Genomic DNA, 17,597 nt, shown 5'->3' on the forward strand with positions numbered 1-17,597 from the left:
TTTTAATCATGGCTCTCAAAGTTCTAGTTAACATAGCTTTATCCGTGAACTTAATCAGCAAGCTCTCCACTCTATCATTCCAGCCATTGATCGAACAACAGCCACTAAATCATAGGGAGCCCTGGCGGATCCCTGAAAACTAGGCGCCTTCTTGAAACTGAGCCATTGATGGAAACTCCTTGTATATTACGTTTTAACCACTTATTTGCCAGTTTCCTTTTAACTGGATGATCATAAAATAGCTCATTAACAGTGTCTAAAATATTTTCTTTAAGAGGCAATGTGCAACTTGCTTTGTATTTTAAAAATACAAAAATTTTGGAAGTGTATAATATAAAATGTGCAATTTGTCTCTGTTCTTTCCCTAATCTGACTCCCCGTTAAATATGGTTTTTCCTTCTGGGACTTCTTATTTGCATTGTAGATAATGTATCAGAAACATTTCCTGCTAACTGGATACCCATGTGCTCTTCCCATTCAGTTCCTTTGTAGCTCAGATGGGCCACAGGAATAACTAAGGCTTGGATGCTATAAGCAGAAGTGACATGTGTCTTTCTTGGGCTGATGGATAAAATAGTAGTATTAGTTCTTCATGAGCTTTCTTTCTTTCTTGCGAAGACTGAGAAGGCCCCCTCTTCCAAGAACTGCAGATCCAAAATGGTGGAACCTCTGTCAGCCTGGGTTTCTGATGACTGTAGAGATCAGAGCTCTCTCTTTCTGCTTCCTGCACAATTTGTGATTTATGTAGTATGAGAAAAACATACCTTTGTATGTTACTGACATGTCGGCTTAATTAGTTACTGCAGTAAAACCATTCAGCACCTGACAAATGTACACATCTACAATTATATTTTCGTGCTTGCTTCGGCAGCACATCTACAATTATATTTTCTTCTTATTTAATAAGATCAAACTATGTATATTACACACCTTATTTTTTTCACTTAACATTTCTAGACATCAATCCTTACCAGCATACAATTATGCTGAAGTTATAAAACCATAGTCTTAGAACCAGATTTTGACATTTTAATAGTCATCTACTCCATGTAGAATCTGACCAGATTTATCTATCTATATAAAAATATTGCATATATGTGAGTATTGAATATTCAGTATGTAAGTATTGAATACATACCTGTCTGCAAGTATATATATGTAAATGTTTGCCATGTAGTCATTTGTAAATGCATTTTATAATAATTGTGTATACATTATTTTATTTATTTATTTATTTTTATTTTTATTTTTATTTTTTTATTTTTTAATTTTTAAATTTTTTTTATTTTTCTTTTACTTTTTACTTTTTTTAATTTTTTCACCACATATAATAATTGTGTATAATTTTAGATGTAAAACAATCTAACAGATTCTGGGAGACCTAAATAGCATTCACATGAAGAAAAAAAATGTTGAAAGAAATTTTTAAAGATAAAAATATTAATACCAAGAGTCAAAAGCAAAAAAAAAAAAAATCACTCTGTTTCTGCATGAAAAAATTTAGGATACCTAATTCTTGAAAAGTGGGTATAGTGTGAAACACATAAACACATTTATATTTATATAAATATAAAAACTATATAAAAATATAAAAACTGTAAAAAACTATAAAAAAAAGCATAGCTAATTTTCAAGAGATGAAAAATCAGTGTTTTTGTATTTTTCCGAGATCAGACAGTATCGGGCACATTCAGGGTGGTATGGCCATGGACTGTTTTTGTATTTTTAAGGGGAATTTTAAGAAGAGTCCAGTTAATCTAGGAATTTATTATAGGAACATACGGCACAAGAAAGCTACATTGAGATTTTATTAATAGTCTTGATCTGTGAGATGAAGTCAGGGGAAACTTTTTTAAAAAAGATCTTTAACAAATGAATGAAACAAGATGGGATTGGGAGGGAGACAAACCATAAGTGACTCTTAATCTCACAAAACAAACCGAGGTTGCTGGAGGGAGGGGGTTTGGGAGAGGGGGGTGGGGGTTATGGACATTGGGGAGGGTATGTGCTTTGGTGAGTGCTGTGAAGTGTGTAAACCTGGCGATTCACAGACCTGTACCCCTGGGGATAAAAATACATTATATTTTTATAAAAAATTGAAATAAATTAAAATAAAAATATTGAAATTTAAAAAAAGATCTTTAACAGACCTTTGAATATTTATTTTAGGGTGCCTGCTTATCAGTTCTTTCTCACTAAGTTGTGAGTGGTTAGAGTTCAGTGTAAGATAGGACTAGTTCATAGAGTCATTTCTGTTTTGGACATTGATTATATTTTGATTTCCTACCATCTTTTGCCTTCTCTGACAGCACTCTGATTTCCTTTAGGGGGACCTATGGTATGCTGCCTTATCACAGTATCTTTATGTTTTTGCTGTCTTGCTGGGATAGAAAATCAAGTTGTGCATTCCCCTTAGGGAAGTGAAGAAGAATCTGGATGTCCCTTCTGTCAGCTTCTCTTCTGCCCCATTCTGGCCTGGGAAAAACTGAGAAAGAAAAGAAAGAGGAGGCAATGATGGGAATAGACTCTAAAGATGGGTTTGGAATATGCTAATGTGCACCCTTGGAAGGACAGTAAACCAGACTCCACTTTCTCTGTTTCCTACTTCCTTTCCTCTCATTCATTTTCTTTTTAGTATTTTCCATTCTCTTTCTCTACAATTTTGATCACTTTTTGTTTCCTCCCACTTCTTGTCTTCTTAGTGTTTCTTTTCTTTTTCTTCCCAGCCTATACTTTGGTTTCATTTTGATACCCAAAGGGTCCATTCCCAGAAATCTCTGTTAACATATCTCATGTCTCTCTTTTGCCTAGTCATCTGACAAAATTTGTGTCCCTGGTAGAGTTTTCTCCTTCTCTTCCTCCTCTCCCATATCCTTATCCCTTCATTAGATTAAGATATTCAAAAGCAAGAAAAATGTCTTGGCTATGTTTTCTACAACTCAAACTGGACGTAATCTCACTGTTTGCCAAGAAAAGAATTTCATGTGACCTTGCAGGAGTTTCCTTTGTCTGAATGTTTCGCTCATCATTGACTACTCTCTCTCTGACTATGAAGGATGTCCATCGTGCTCTAAGTACATTGTCTGCACAAGCATTTGCAACAGAGTTTGGTCCTGAGAACTCCAGTCTCCTGCACATAATGATTGTTTTGCTTGGTTATCTGAATCTAATTTTCATATATTTTTTTCATTATGTCAAGCGAATTCTAGGTGGAGCTGCAAAACCCACAAAAATTTCAATGGTTTTGTCAATTGTGGACACAAGGCCAATTAGCTTCAAGCATCTCCCAGTCCCCTCAACTGTAACCTCTGTTTCCTCTCTCTTATCCCTTCTCTGCCCCCTTCCTTCTCCCCAGCACACTCTCCCATTATGTTTTACAGTAACAGTACTGTTCAAAAGACAATACATAAAAGCATATTCTATTGGAAACTATAAACCACTGAGTTGGCCATCAGAAGACCAGTATCATTGGTATTATACAAACGTCTATTATTTTTCAGGAGAGAAAGAGATGTTGTCAGAAATTCTTATTCTGTGCACTCTATAGAGACAATGAGGTTATACAAATGCATAGACTCAAGAAATATGATCGACGCCCTTGTGGTTTGTGTGATCAGTTTCTGTGATGAATGGCAAGCCACTAAGCAGGATCAGTTAAAGTAGAGGGAGGAAACCTTGGGTTTATATTAGATAGTGGTCTTTTGAGGTCAGCATTGAGTATTTCCTTGCGCATTTCATCATGAATCTGATTATTAGCGCTGCTCATGATGATATATTTTGACTATCTCAAAGGAAATATTGGACACGTTATTGTTTGATCCAAATAAATAGAAAAAAAAAGTTATTTAGAAAGACATTCTAATACCAGAAAGAAGTCTAGTTGACCTGGCCCAACTCCCTTATTCTTTAACATAGAAAGAAATTAGAAACTTGTTCAGGCCCTGCAGTCATTTCCAGATCAAATGAAATCAAGAATCAAGCTCTCTGTTTTCTATGATTAGTGTCCTTGCCTCTCTGAAATCCACATTTATGTAATTTTTCCTTATGATAACTATATTTTGATGTTTTCTTTTTGGTAGTTGAAATAAATTCAATAAATATGTATTCATTCACATCTTTACTCATTCATGTTTACGATATGCAAAGAATTGTGCTTGTAGTTTGAATGGATATGGAGGGAATATAAGTTGTATTAGTTTTCTATTGCTGAGATAATAGAGAATAACAAAGTTCATGGATTAAAATAGCACAAATTTATTATTTTGCTGTTCTGCAGGTTAGAAATCTCACAACAGTGGTTAAGAGTTTGAGTTTTCATGTGTAAACCTGAAGATTCAAAGACCTGTATCCCAGGGGCAAATAATACAGTATATGTTAATAAAAATAATTAATTAAAAATTTTTAAAAAGAGATTTTTTGTTTTTGACCCCAACTGGCTTGGTTTGAATGACAGCCATGTGACTTTGGACAACTTAACTACTCTGTGACTCAGTTTCCTTTTCTATAAAATGTAGATGTTGATGGTACCTACCATGTAAAGCTACTGTGAAGATTATAGGAGTTAATTCATATTAAACACAAAGAGCAGGACCTGGCACATGGTCCGTACAAGAATGAGAGATAGAGATGATTCTTGTTCTTACGTTATTTCAATGAAGAAAACTGAGCAACAGAATTTCTTGCAATTTAGGAGCATAAGGTTGAGTTGTCAGGAAATGTTACAATATGAATTATCTAACTACTTGAATGGTTTTGATAATGTATTAAGATGAGTGGGCTTGGTGTACGAGAGAACACAGGACATTTTGAGCAAGGGGCAGTAGAAGAAAGGCCTTAATCCAAAAAGGAAGTTGAATCTGAGTGTTGTTTATCCAGCAAGTAAGCTGCAAAAGTGTCACAAATGGACCTAATGTGCTCATTGACATTTGTCAAGACCGTTCAGTAAATATTGGTAACCTTTGACAAGAAGAGCTGGGTGGGAAGTGGATGTCTCTTCATCTACATATAAATTTTTCTGTCACGTGGTATGACATTAATGAGAACATGGCTCAAAGCAATTTCTGCCCCATGTGTGAACGTTTATAAAACAAACCTCTTCTGTAATCCTGTTGCTAACCCCGTCATTTAAGGTTCTCTGGCCAACACCTTGAGTAAGAGTCCCTCCAAGGTAACTGTGGCCATGCCTGATGGTTAGGCTTAATGAACCTCTTGTAGCAGGCTGCAGAAACAGCACTGGTATCTTACATACATCATTTATGTATAAATGTATGATTGACATCCCTACAGTAGTATTGTCAGGCCGATGGGCTCACCACATTCTTAGGCCCTACCTTTGCAAAGGGGAAAGCTCCTCTGTAGCATTGAAAATATACTATTATATGTTATATATATATAATTATTAAGTATATGTTATATTTAGTAATTATATATATATTATATATCTGGATACCATTCACTTCACCAATAAAAAATTTACTCCCAACATCTGTTAGGCTGATTGTTGAACCCTCTGGTGTAACTTTAGATAGAGATGTTTGACATGCTTACTGTAAAACTGCTCAAATATGGACTTCTGATTAGAGTTTTTCTATTGTTAACTAACCTGATTCCTGTTCTTCAGATTTAAATCTACCTGACCCTAGATTCTAGATTAGATTTCATTTATACTCTTACACCCATATATTATATAACCTGTTAAAATATTTTCAAGTAAATTACATATAATGGAACAAATCACATATAATGGAACAAATGGAACAAACGCCTATAGAGCAATAGGCGGTAAGTTTACAATTGGTCTTTGCCTCTTTGTTGCTCTTGTTATTCCTGACATCAGCAACTTTCTTTTGGACAAAACCTTCATCATGAAAACATACCTTCAAATCTCTCATTAAAATAAAATCTTCAGGGGCGCCTGGGTGGCTCAGTGGGTTAAGCCGCTGCCCTCGGCTTAGGTCATGATCTCAGGGTCCTGGGATCGAGTCCCGCATCGGGCTCTCTGCTCAGCAGGGAGCCTGCTTCCCTCTTTCTCTCTGCCTGCCTCTCCATCTACTTGTGATTTCTCTCTGTCAAATAAATAAAATCTTTAAAAATAAAATAAAATAAAATCTTCAGGGCACCTGGGTGGCTCAGTGGGTTAAGCCTCTGCCTTTGGCCCAGGTCATGATCTCAGGGTCTTAGGATCGAGCCCCGCATTAGGCTCTCTGCTCGGTGGGGAGCCTGCTTCCCCCTCTCTCTCTGCCTGCCTCTCTGACTACTTGTGATCTCTCTCCTCTGTCAAATAAATAAAATAAATAAAATCTTTAAATAAAATAAAATAAAATAAAATAAAATCTTCCCTGACTGCACCTTCTCTCCTGGCTACCTCATTTTTTGTTTCCCTTCATAAACAAACCATAATAGCTCCAGTTCTCAATTTCCCTTTTTTACTTTTTCTGTGATAAAATATATTTTTAAAAATATTTTTGAAAATTTCAAATGTATCTTGCATATACAGAAAAGAGTATAAAATGTATGGATACAGTTTGAAGAATAAAAATAACAAGAACAGGCGCCTGGGTGGCTCAGAGGGTTAAGCCTCTGCCTTCGGCCCAAGTCATGATCTCAGGGTCTTGGGATCGAACACCACATCGGGCTCTCTGCTCAGCGGGGAGCCTGCTTCCTCCTCTCTCTCTGCCTGCCTGTCTGCCTACTTGTGATCTCTGTCTGTCAAATAAATAAATAAAATCTTAAAAAAATAATAACATGAACACCCATAAACTCATTTTCCAACTTGAGAAGTAGAATACTATTCATGTCTTAGAATCTTATGTGGCTTTCCTCAATCTAGCCCCTCTCTTCATTCTCTGCTCCCAAAGTAAGCCTATAATGACTTTTGGATTGATTATCTTCTTACCCATCTTTTATATTTATCATACTTACATGTATTAACCTGTTGTTTGGCTTTGAAAAACTCTGAAGCAAACATAAGCTTTGCTATTTGAGCAAAGGACAATATTGTCATTATTAGAGGAAGGTCTAAGGAAAAGAGAGGCTCAATAGCATTTCAGGGTCATAGTCTGGCTTTAACTTTCTTGAAAATTTAAGAGTCTTTTCTGTAGAAGTAAGTGAACAAGGTTAGCAGAGAGCCAGGAAAACAGGGCTTCCTAAGTTGGGGCATTGGCACAGATTCTGACATCAGTAGAAATACTGTCAACAGGTTTGGGCTGATCTGTATATTCTGCTCTTAAGTGAACCTTGACCTCCCTTTGAGGAGTGTGTCAAAGCAGAATTATTGAAATGTCCCCAGCTGATCCATGGGTCAAAGACAGAGGGGAGCAGGAAGTCATCAGTGCATTGCTTATAATGGCCAAGTTTAGTTAAGAATCTGGAGCATTGTATCTCCCGCCCAGGATAAACTCACAGTGGGTATCTTGGTGTTGGTGGCCTCAGGATTTCTGTTTCCATAGTCACACTAAACAACTCTGTACTCACAGCTTTCTTTGGTGCTTCTCTGGGATCTCCCATCCCTGTCATTCCAGGATTCTTTCCTTTGTCTCTCTCCTGTGATTGGGTCTCTTTTAGTTTATTTTCTCATAAAAAAATATTTATTTATTTTTATTATGTTCAATTAGCCAACATAGAGTACATCATTTTTTTTAAAGATTTTATTTATTTATTTGACAGAGAGAGATCACAAGTAGATGGAGAGGCAGGCAGAGAGAGAGAGAGAGGGAAGCAGGCTCCCTGCTGAGGAGAGAACCTGGTGCGGGACTCGATCCCACGACCCTGAGATCATGACCTGAGCTGAAGGCAGCGGCCTAACCCACTGAGCCACCCAGGCGCCCACATCATTAGTTTTTGATGTAGTGTTCAGTGATTCATTAGTTGTGTATAACATCCAATGCTCATCATGACACATGCCCTCCTTAATACCCATCATCCCATGCCTCCACCCCCTTTTCTCATTTTTGATGGAACTTATCCTTTGGTAACTTTTGGAGAAGGGTTACACAGAAAGTACATTTCCTTGAGGATGTGCATACTTAATTATGACTCTCCTACTCCAATTCTTGACTCCCCACTTAACTGAGTGCAGAATTCTAGGTTGAAAATCATTTTCCTTGCTTCAAGTGCTACATTGAGAAGTTCAAAACCATTCTGATTTCTAATGCTTTGTTTCTGACCTATTATTATTTTTTTCTTCTCTTTCTGAAAATCCATAGATTCCTTATCCCCAGTGATGTGTTTATTTAATGAGCAAGTCTCTCAATCTAATTACTAATGTCCTTCAGAAAATCTTGAGTTATTTTGTTGATGATTTCTACTCCTCTCATTTGTTTATGGCACTCTTATTTCTTGGAAGTTGGACTTCTCACACTTTTTTTTAGTTGTGCTATTTTTTCCTCTTCTGTTTTTCCCCTGTGTATATATTTTTGCTGTCCTTTATAAGAGATCTTTTTAATTCTATCTTCCAATTCTTCTACGTAATTTCCAATTTTTTGTTACCACATATTTAGTGTTCAAGAGCATCTTGTTTTGTTATGAAGGTTTATATATATATATATATATATATATATATATATATATTTTTTTTTTTTTTTTACCATTGGGAAGGTATTTTAAAAATGGTAATTTTTTGAAGTTACTTTCTGTGTAGTATCCATTTCCTTCAAGCTTCTTTTTCCCTCCTACATATTTTAATGGTCTCTGTCTTCCATTTATCTTGACCATGTGCTCATGATTGAGAATTGGGGGCACTGAATCAATCATTCAGGATAACCTGAATGTGCGGCTATGCTTGTCAACTTTCAGCTCTACTTAAGGGCATCCAGGTGGGTCATTTTTGCATGAACCTTCAATGTACGTATCTTTATATCCTTTTATCCCTTGATCTGATCAGGTTCCATTGGGAAGAGTCTCAAGGAGTAGGTTCTGGATTTTGGAGCCAAGCAAGAAAAGAAAGAGAGGGAATTTCTTCATTCAGCATTGAATATTGCATGTGGTTATTTATTTAGTTAGTTATTTAAAGTTGTATTTATTTATTTATTTAAGAGACAGAGACAGAGAGAGAGAGAGAGAGAGCGAGCGAGGGCTTGACTGGGCTCAGTCTCCTGTCTTATTAAATCATGACCTGAGTGGAAGTCATGAGTCAGTCACTTAACAGATTGAGCCACCCAGGAGTCCCTGAATATGCATAGGGTCATTTGATTTGCTTTGTTTTCCTGACAGCTCACATTCTCAACTAATCCAGAGAACTCATGTTTTATTTTCTATATGGAAAAACCCTCTAGACTTCTACAGGGGAGCAGAAGGATAATTATTCAACAAGGTAAAATGGGAGGGAATCTAGACATCTGATTTTCAGACAACTTTGACCCCCTCCTTTTTGTTTTGGTAAACTTCCCAAGTCCTTAGTTCTAGAGTTACTAGCTATTGCTAATTCCTGTGTCTGTCGAAGACTCTCTAGTGTCAATTGGTTCATGCTCAGATTTTCTCATGCGTAGCTTAGAATCAGCTTTCCTTTGTCTGCTAATCTAGTTGCCACTCATCCATCTGTTTTCAAGCTTCCAAATTGTGTTGCTATTGTCTTTTCTCTTGTTCTCTCCATCCCTGTAGGCTTGCATCTTTTAAAAACAACAACAACAACAATGACAAAACCAAACCTGTTGTTGTTTACAACTGTTGAAGTTTTGAGAGAAAGTGAATTTGTTCTGTGTTCAGTTCAACTTGGTACCAATAAGCCCCATTGTTCTTCAACTTGCTTTGATCTGGTTTCTGCTTCTATTGCACTAATAAAAGTGATCTTGTTTAAGTTACTAGTGACTTCCATGTTGTCTAATTCAACATCCATTTCAGGTATTCGTTTACTGAACCTTTCCACAGCATTTAACGTTGGTATCAATTTCTTGAAACTGCTTGGTTTCTGTAGTATGGCCCTTTCCTGATTTTTCTCCTGTGTTTTAAAATTAACCCTGTTTAATGGCTTTTCTACCTCTGAACCATACTGTAAATCATAGTGTTCTTTGGTTCCTTGTGTCTTGTACTTATTCTGTCACCCTAGCTCAGCAGTTTGTTCATCATAACCTTAAGAAAACACCTGTTATATTGAGTCCCACCAACTTTCATCTCCACTATTGATCTTTCCTCTGAGTTTCAGTCTTATATGTCCAATTATTTGCTTTTTTCATAGCATATTCTATTTTGCATTATATTTTGCATATATAATTATATCCTCATTTTCTTCCTATATTCTGAAGCCTATTAGGAAGAAACTATCTTACTCACCATTGTTCACCTAGCATAGCACCTGCCTTATGGTAAGAGCTCAGTAATGTATATTGAATTAGTTAATATGCATGCATGTGTGTGTATATACATATATATGTAAGGCATATACATATATACATATATATGTATATACACACACACGTATAATCTTTATGTATGTATGAATATGTTAGATTTTGGCCCCATATTCATTCCTTATCATATTATGCCCTTTCTCTAGGACTGAGTTGGGGACTGACTTTTCAGACTATTGGAGATGGGCATGGATCACTTACTTTGTTTGTTTTTTCCCCCCTTCTTTATGTGCCCTAATCAACACCTTAGAGAAACAATTTATCCACTTTGGTAATGTACATTTAAAATCAGACAACTGAGGAAAAAGTGATCAATTACATTAGGAGAGCTGAGTAAGTGTTATTTCTAAAACTTCTGTTGAATTTATGAAAACCCCCAAATTATCAACATCTAATTTCTTGCCCCCAAAAATCACATTTAAAAAGAGCTGTGCTTTCCCCAACCCCCCCAACAGTCTTCCATAAAGGAAAAAAGCATCATGAGATTAACCAGACACCGAATCATGTTTTTTTCCCCCATTTCTGGAGTCTGCATTCACTCCTGACATCTTTATTTGTTGAAATATCATTTTGGAGATCCAGTTAGAGCACAGCTCAAACCAGGGGATTTCCACCAGCCTCCTGGCTCCAAGTTTCCCTTTTAGTTTTTAACATTGCCTAAGGATGGTAAGCCAAAGATTATTGAAAAGGAAACAATGATTTGCCAGGTAGTGTGATATAGAAAACCAGTGTTGGCTCTTTAGGGAATAGCACCGCCCACGCTGTTGAAACAGTCTTGCTTTATCATGTATTGAAATCATATGTTAGATTCTCAGCCACACTTCCACATCTCTGATGGCTAAGTCTGTCTCTGAAGTGAGTTCAGCTGGGCCTAGATTAAAAATGAACTCAGTTCAAAGAACATTTCCATCATATACTAACCATACCTGGCCGGTGAAACAACCCCTTGGGAGTTGTTTCCTGTTTTTAATGGTTTTAAAAGACACAATTAGTTTGATAATGACTAATGCTATTTGGTCAATAAAATAGTCTAAGACATATTATTCACATACATTTTGAGGAGTTACTATGCAACAGAGGCTCTTCTAATTACTCTAGATATTGTAGCAAGCACACCAAAAAGTTTGAGGATGATAAAAATTAGCAAATAAAAAATATTGAAAATCCAAATAATTTTTGAAATAAGAAAATAGTGTGATGTGATATAAAATGTCTTAAAGTAGATATGTGCATATAGGTTCTTTAGACCAAGGTGATCCTGGAAAACCTCTTTGAGGCAGTACTTTCAAGGTGAAATTTGGACGATAGCAAGCTGGGTGTAGTGTAGAAACTAGGGTAGTGTTTGGTGTTAATGTCAGAAAGGTTGATGAGATTGGATCATGGAGGAGATCAGGCTTCAAAGACTACTCAAAAATACCCAAAGCCACACAGAAAGTCTACAGTGCTAAAGTGATTTTCATAATAATACTAAAGGTTATTAGCCTTTTTCACTTCCATTCTCTCATGAACCTATGACAGAGTTTTCCAGAGGCTACACACAGTTTCTCTTAAATCCTTCAAATGTGTGAGGTGAAGACTCAGGGCAATATACTGATTGGATATCTAAGAAACGACAGTTGCCTCTAATGAAAGATGGTACATGAGCCATACAAGTGATAAGAAAAATGTCAAAATAAAATTTTTAATAAATGGGATAAAGTCTAGGGATGGCTAACATGAAAGTATAGAAAGCCTAGGAACCTCAGAATGAAGAAGGCTTGACATCTACTCACAGGATTTTTTTCATAGACCTCCCTGGGTACTCATGAGAAAGACGGGAGGCACAACTAGAGTTCAGGGTAAAAGATCTATTGCAGGACATGATTGGAGGAAGGAAACAACAACCTCCATGGGAAAAGTATGAAGCCTGTCCCAGTCATTCAGTTGGAACCATCAAAAGGGATTTAACATTAATAGGATGAATATGTTAGAAGTTCCAGTAGGAAAAATGGACAATATACAATTTCAGATGATGAACTTCAGCAGAGAAAAGGAAATTATAAGAAACGATCACATGGAAATGCTGCAGAGGAAAACAGAAAATACCTTTGACAAGTTTATCAGTTGACTCAATACAGTTCAGGAAAGAATCAATAAAACTGAAGGTAGTCCATAAAATTTATCCAGTCTGAAACACAAATGGAAAATACAACCCAAAACTGAGCATAAAAGAATGGTGGGAAAATATAAAATGATCTCATTAATATTCATGTGGTTGAGAAAAGAAGAAGAGATAAAGAACAGGGCATAAACAATATTTGAAATAAATGGCTGAAGATTTTTCTAAAATTAATGAAGGATGCCTAACTATAGATTTAAGAAACTTAGGGAACACTAAGTAGGATTACAAACCAAAACAAAACTAAAACCCAACCCAAACCAAAAAGTAAAACCTAGATCCATCATACTCAAACTTCCAGAAACCAAAGATGAAGAGAAAATCTTGAAGGTAGTGTAAAGATAAAAAGATACATTATATAAAGTGGAACAAAGATAAACATTAAGAGATTCCTCATCAGAATTCTGAAACCAGGAGACCATGAAGTGATTTCTAAAGCATTGAAGACAAATGTCAGCTCAGAATTCTAGACCCAGCAGATATATCTTTCAAAAATAAAAGAGAAATAAGGACATTTTCAGACAAATACAACCTGAGAGAATTCATTGCCTCTGAATCTGTTTTATAAAAAATGTTACTGGAAGTTCTTCAGGTAGAGGAATATAATTCCAGATAAAAACTTAGATCTCTATGAAGAAAAGAAGAATACTGGAATGTAAATGAATGTAAATGCCAATTTTTTTTTTTACTTTAAATTGCTCTGAATGATAACTTATTAAGCAAGATGTAATAATATACATTTTTTTTATGGAAAATGTATGAGTAAAATGTATGAAACAATAGCAAAAAGGAGAGAGGAACTAGAAAATATTTTTGTAACTTTTTTGCACACCACGTGAAGAAGTGTAATATTATTTGAGGGTAGATAAACTCTAGAGTGACCACTAAAAATTATATTATAAGAAGCATAAAAACATCTCATCTGTAATTTGCAATATGGTATATATCAATAGCTATGACTCAGCTCTTAGTGTTTCTATTTTAGGAGAGTAATTTTTGGTCCTGAGACCAAAAAGTTTTAAAGTTCCTGATACAGCATCATGAAGGGTCTTGGTAAGGAATTTGAATTTTAGGCTAAGTATGAGTTGTGATTAGAAGCTATTTGAGAGTGTTAAACAAAGAAATAAGACTAGATTTACATTATAAATAGATATTATAAATAGATATTTACATTATAAATAGATGTGTGAAGTGATTATATGGAGCAAAAATAGAGTTAGAAGACCGTTAGGAGGCTACCATGGTCATCAGGTCACATGTGGTGGCTTGGACAAGAGTGGTAGTGATAGACAAGAATGGGGGGCATGGGATGGTTTTTAGATGTTGAATGGATCACACATACATGTAAGTTTGGGATGAGAGAAAAGGGTTAATTAAGGAGAACTTAGACTTCAATCAACTTATTGATAAACTTCATTCTTTTGAAGTGTTCAACTAGATGTTTATACCTATGAAGCTACCATTAAATATAGAAATATAGATTATTTCTGCCAGTCCTCAACAATTTTTGTGCCCCTTCACAGGATTCCTAGATTTTTAAATTTAGCAACTGAAAGAATCTGCAATTTCCTCTCTCACACTTATCATGTTGCTACGTTGTAATTGCTTGTTTATTCCTAAATACAGTGAGCTCCTTGGAATAATGACTGTGTTCCTGCATAGAGTCTGGCACATAATGAGCATGGAGTAAATGCCTGATGAATAAGTGAATGTGAATGATTCTCAGTGTGCGGGGATTTCCCATCATTATTAAGATGGAATTTTTCCTATCCGACTAGGATACAAAATACCCACTACCATCCCCCAATTGCCATGTGGGTTGTAAGTTATTGTTTCATTGGCAAGATACCTCTTTCTTGGTGTGGGTCTGGCTTTTTTTGAGCAGGAGACAATATCTGTAAGTGGGCTGGCTGGAACAACAAAGGCATTCTAGAACTGGAGTGATGATAACCGATCAGCAGAGACTCCAACCTCTTGAGCTCTGAGTGTTGACACAAGGAGGCCAGACAACCTTCAAAATATGCTCCATCCATATTTTCTGTAATGTGGTACTGCCTTCGGGGAGAACATTGATGGAGACTTAGACTGTGCATCACATTTTAAAAATTGAAGTGTACCATATATACAGTCAAGGGCACAATGAATTTTTACACATACATTCACCTGTGTAACGCTCACTCTCTCAAATCAAGTTATAGAACATTGCCTGTAGTTCAGACTTTAAGAGTAAAGGGAGGCAAAGTAAGTGGTCAGTCTGAACTAATGAAAATAGACTGAAATGTAGAGAATTGTAGCTCAAATTTATTTTCATTTCCATCTATTATATAATGAAAGCAATTTAAATGCCATCTGGCATGACTGGTGGTGCACTTTCCTAGTATTTGTAGATGGATTGACAAATAAAATATGTATATTGTAAACCTCTGGGCAACCTCTTAAGAATTTTTTTAAAGGAGGCATGTAAGTTTAGGTAACAAGTGATTGCCTATATTTAATTATTATAATTGTTGTTCTGTGGCATGGGGGTGTATTCAAAACTTACAAAAAATGTTCAATTTCCCCCCTGAACTCTTATTTTATTTATACATTCATTTGCTTAAACAACCAGTTTCATGAGACAGAACAGAAAGAACTTCAGCACAGACTTGGCTGAATAATGGAAATGTTCAAATTAGTGCAGCTTGAGTTGAAAAGGTCATACAGGTAACAGTAAAGAGTTACTTTCTACATTTCTTATCCTAGTCATTTGCATTACAGATAACTGGGGGCCCTATTTGGAGGGTCTTCTTTGTCCTATTTCCTCTTTGGAACCACATTGCTTCTTGTGATTACCTTATGGATTCACTCACGAATTTAAAATCCGTCAACACTGAGAGAATAAAAAGAAAATATATGAAAATAGTGTCTGTCTGCATTTCATTTAAGATCAGATTTCCTGGAAGTTTAGGAAGAGAGAGGAAAAAACCATAAAAAAGTCTCAACTATAGAGAACACACTGAGGGTTGCTGGAGGGGAGGTGTGTGGGAGAATGGGGTAACTGGACATTATGGACAATGGACAACTGGACATTATGGACAATGATGGACATTAAGGAGGGCACATGATATAATGAGCACTGGGTGTTACACAAACCTGATGATTCAATAAATTCTACCTCTGAAACTAATAATACACCATAAGTTAACTAAACGGAATTTAAATTAAAATAATAAAAATAATTCTGCTCTTGAAACCAACTTTACCCACTTTACCTGAGTTAACTAAAATTTAAATTAAAACCTGAAATATTAAAAAAAATATTAGAACATTAAAAAGTAAAGGCATAACCCATTTCTCTAGGTGAATGCTATATATAAGAGGTTGACATGTATTACATACCTAATGTTCTTCCAATAATGATAGTTGTATTTTTTAATTTTTTTTATAAACATATAATGTATTATTAGCCCCAGGGGTACAGGTCTGTGAATCACCAGGTTTACACACTTCACAGCACTCACCATAGCACATACCCTCCCCAATGTCCATAACCCCACCACCCATAATAGTTGTATTTATAAGAGGTTTTAGGGGAGCCTGGCTGGCTCAGTCAGTTGAGCCTCAGACTCTTGATTTCTGCTCAGGTCATGGTCTGAGGGTCATGGGATCGAGTCTGGTGTCGGGCTCTGTGTTAAGCATGAAGTCAGTTTGGGATTCTTTCTCTCTCCCCCTCTCTGCCCCTGTCTTCTAGTGCTCTCTCTCTCTCTTAAAAAAATGAGGGGGGGGCTTTTAACTTTTCACTGGATTTTACACATATTATTTCATTTAAGATCATTTTATATGCCTAAAACATACATAACTGTTGGATTCCAAGCCTAGATGAAATTTGCAACTGATTTAGAAGTTGTGATAAATTGCTATGATGTACCCCTAAGAACACGTCTTCCATAATGAGAACAGCCTGTGTCTTTAAACCTCCAGTGTGAAGAGACTGACAGTTGATATATTAGTCTAAGAGGCAAGCTCTTTTCCAAGTCCCTCCCAGGGATCATGTGCACGTTTTTCAGATATGGAGTGTTCAGGATTGTTTTTAATTTGGAGCCAAGAACTTTGTCTTTTCAGCTGACTCTTTTTCTTGTTTTTACCTGTATCCCCTTAAGCTGGGATTGTAAGGAGAGTGATTAAAATCAAACAGATACCTTCTTTCTGTGGCCAGGGAGAGAACATTCTGTAAGGCAGGGGGACTTATTGGTAGAGGGGGCAGATTTTAAGTAAAACCTTCCACAGCGAGATTATACCAGGCATTTTGTGGAGGAGGCGTATCACTTGAGGGCATGAAAACGTTGGGGAAAGCTGTGTGTTTGTGAATCCAAAAATACTGGTCAGGGAGAAAAGTAGATAAAACTTGTGGAGGTCTACTGTTGCTCATAGTGAATAAGCTGAGAACACAAAGACTGAAGCTAATGTATAGTTACCGTGGTAGGGCGTAGGAGCTTGAGTTTAGGTTAGGACTGAATTATGTTTCATTCCTAGGTCAGTGACCCAGGGTGACTTACCTCTCTTGGGCCTCTCCCCATAAAACAGGAATGATCGCATCCTCCAAGATCATAGATGGATTCAAAGTTGAATTGAAATAATTTCCATGAAACATTTAGCATTCCATTTAGCACACAGTAATTGCTTATTAAATGCTACCCATCATGAGGGCTGAAATTGAGCTGGTGTTATCAGAGGGAATGCTCATAAATTCAAGAAGCTAAAGGATGAAAGTGGTAGGAGATCAGACCGAGGTCCTGAAATACCAAAATGAAAGAGGGAGTTACGTGTTTATCGTGGGTCGTCAGGGCTCTGAAAGCCCTGCTTCCTCATTTCAGGTTTCTTCCATTAATAAAATGGTAGAACACGTTAGGATGAATGTTGAACTCCTACTTCTACAAGACATAGAAATGTCATTCATCCAGCGTTTGGTTTCCCCACTGTAATCTGGACTACTGTACATTTATGCTTATAAACACGGTAATCATGAAGTTTTACACGAGTAACTTTACTTCACACTTGTTAAGTAGCCATAGAACTTTTTAAAAAAAATCAGTGAGATTCGAATTAATAAGACTTTT

General features: G+C 36.2%; 1 long non-coding RNA gene across 1 annotated transcript in view; it reads right to left on the reverse strand.

The window, feature by feature from the left end:
• LOC122909291 overlaps positions 1–17,162 on the reverse strand; it is a 77,031-nt gene extending 59,869 nt beyond the window's left edge. Inside the window, exon 1 of the long non-coding RNA XR_006385118.1 lies at positions 17,037–17,162. This is a non-coding gene — a long non-coding RNA (uncharacterized LOC122909291). The remainder of the gene's footprint in view (positions 1–17,036) is intronic.
• Between the last annotated feature and the right edge of the window lie 435 nt (positions 17,163–17,597).

The sequence above is a fragment of the Neovison vison genome, chromosome 6, assembly GCF_020171115.1.
Source record: "Neovison vison isolate M4711 chromosome 6, ASM_NN_V1, whole genome shotgun sequence".
Classification (NCBI taxonomy): Eukaryota; Metazoa; Chordata; class Mammalia; order Carnivora; family Mustelidae; genus Neogale; species Neogale vison.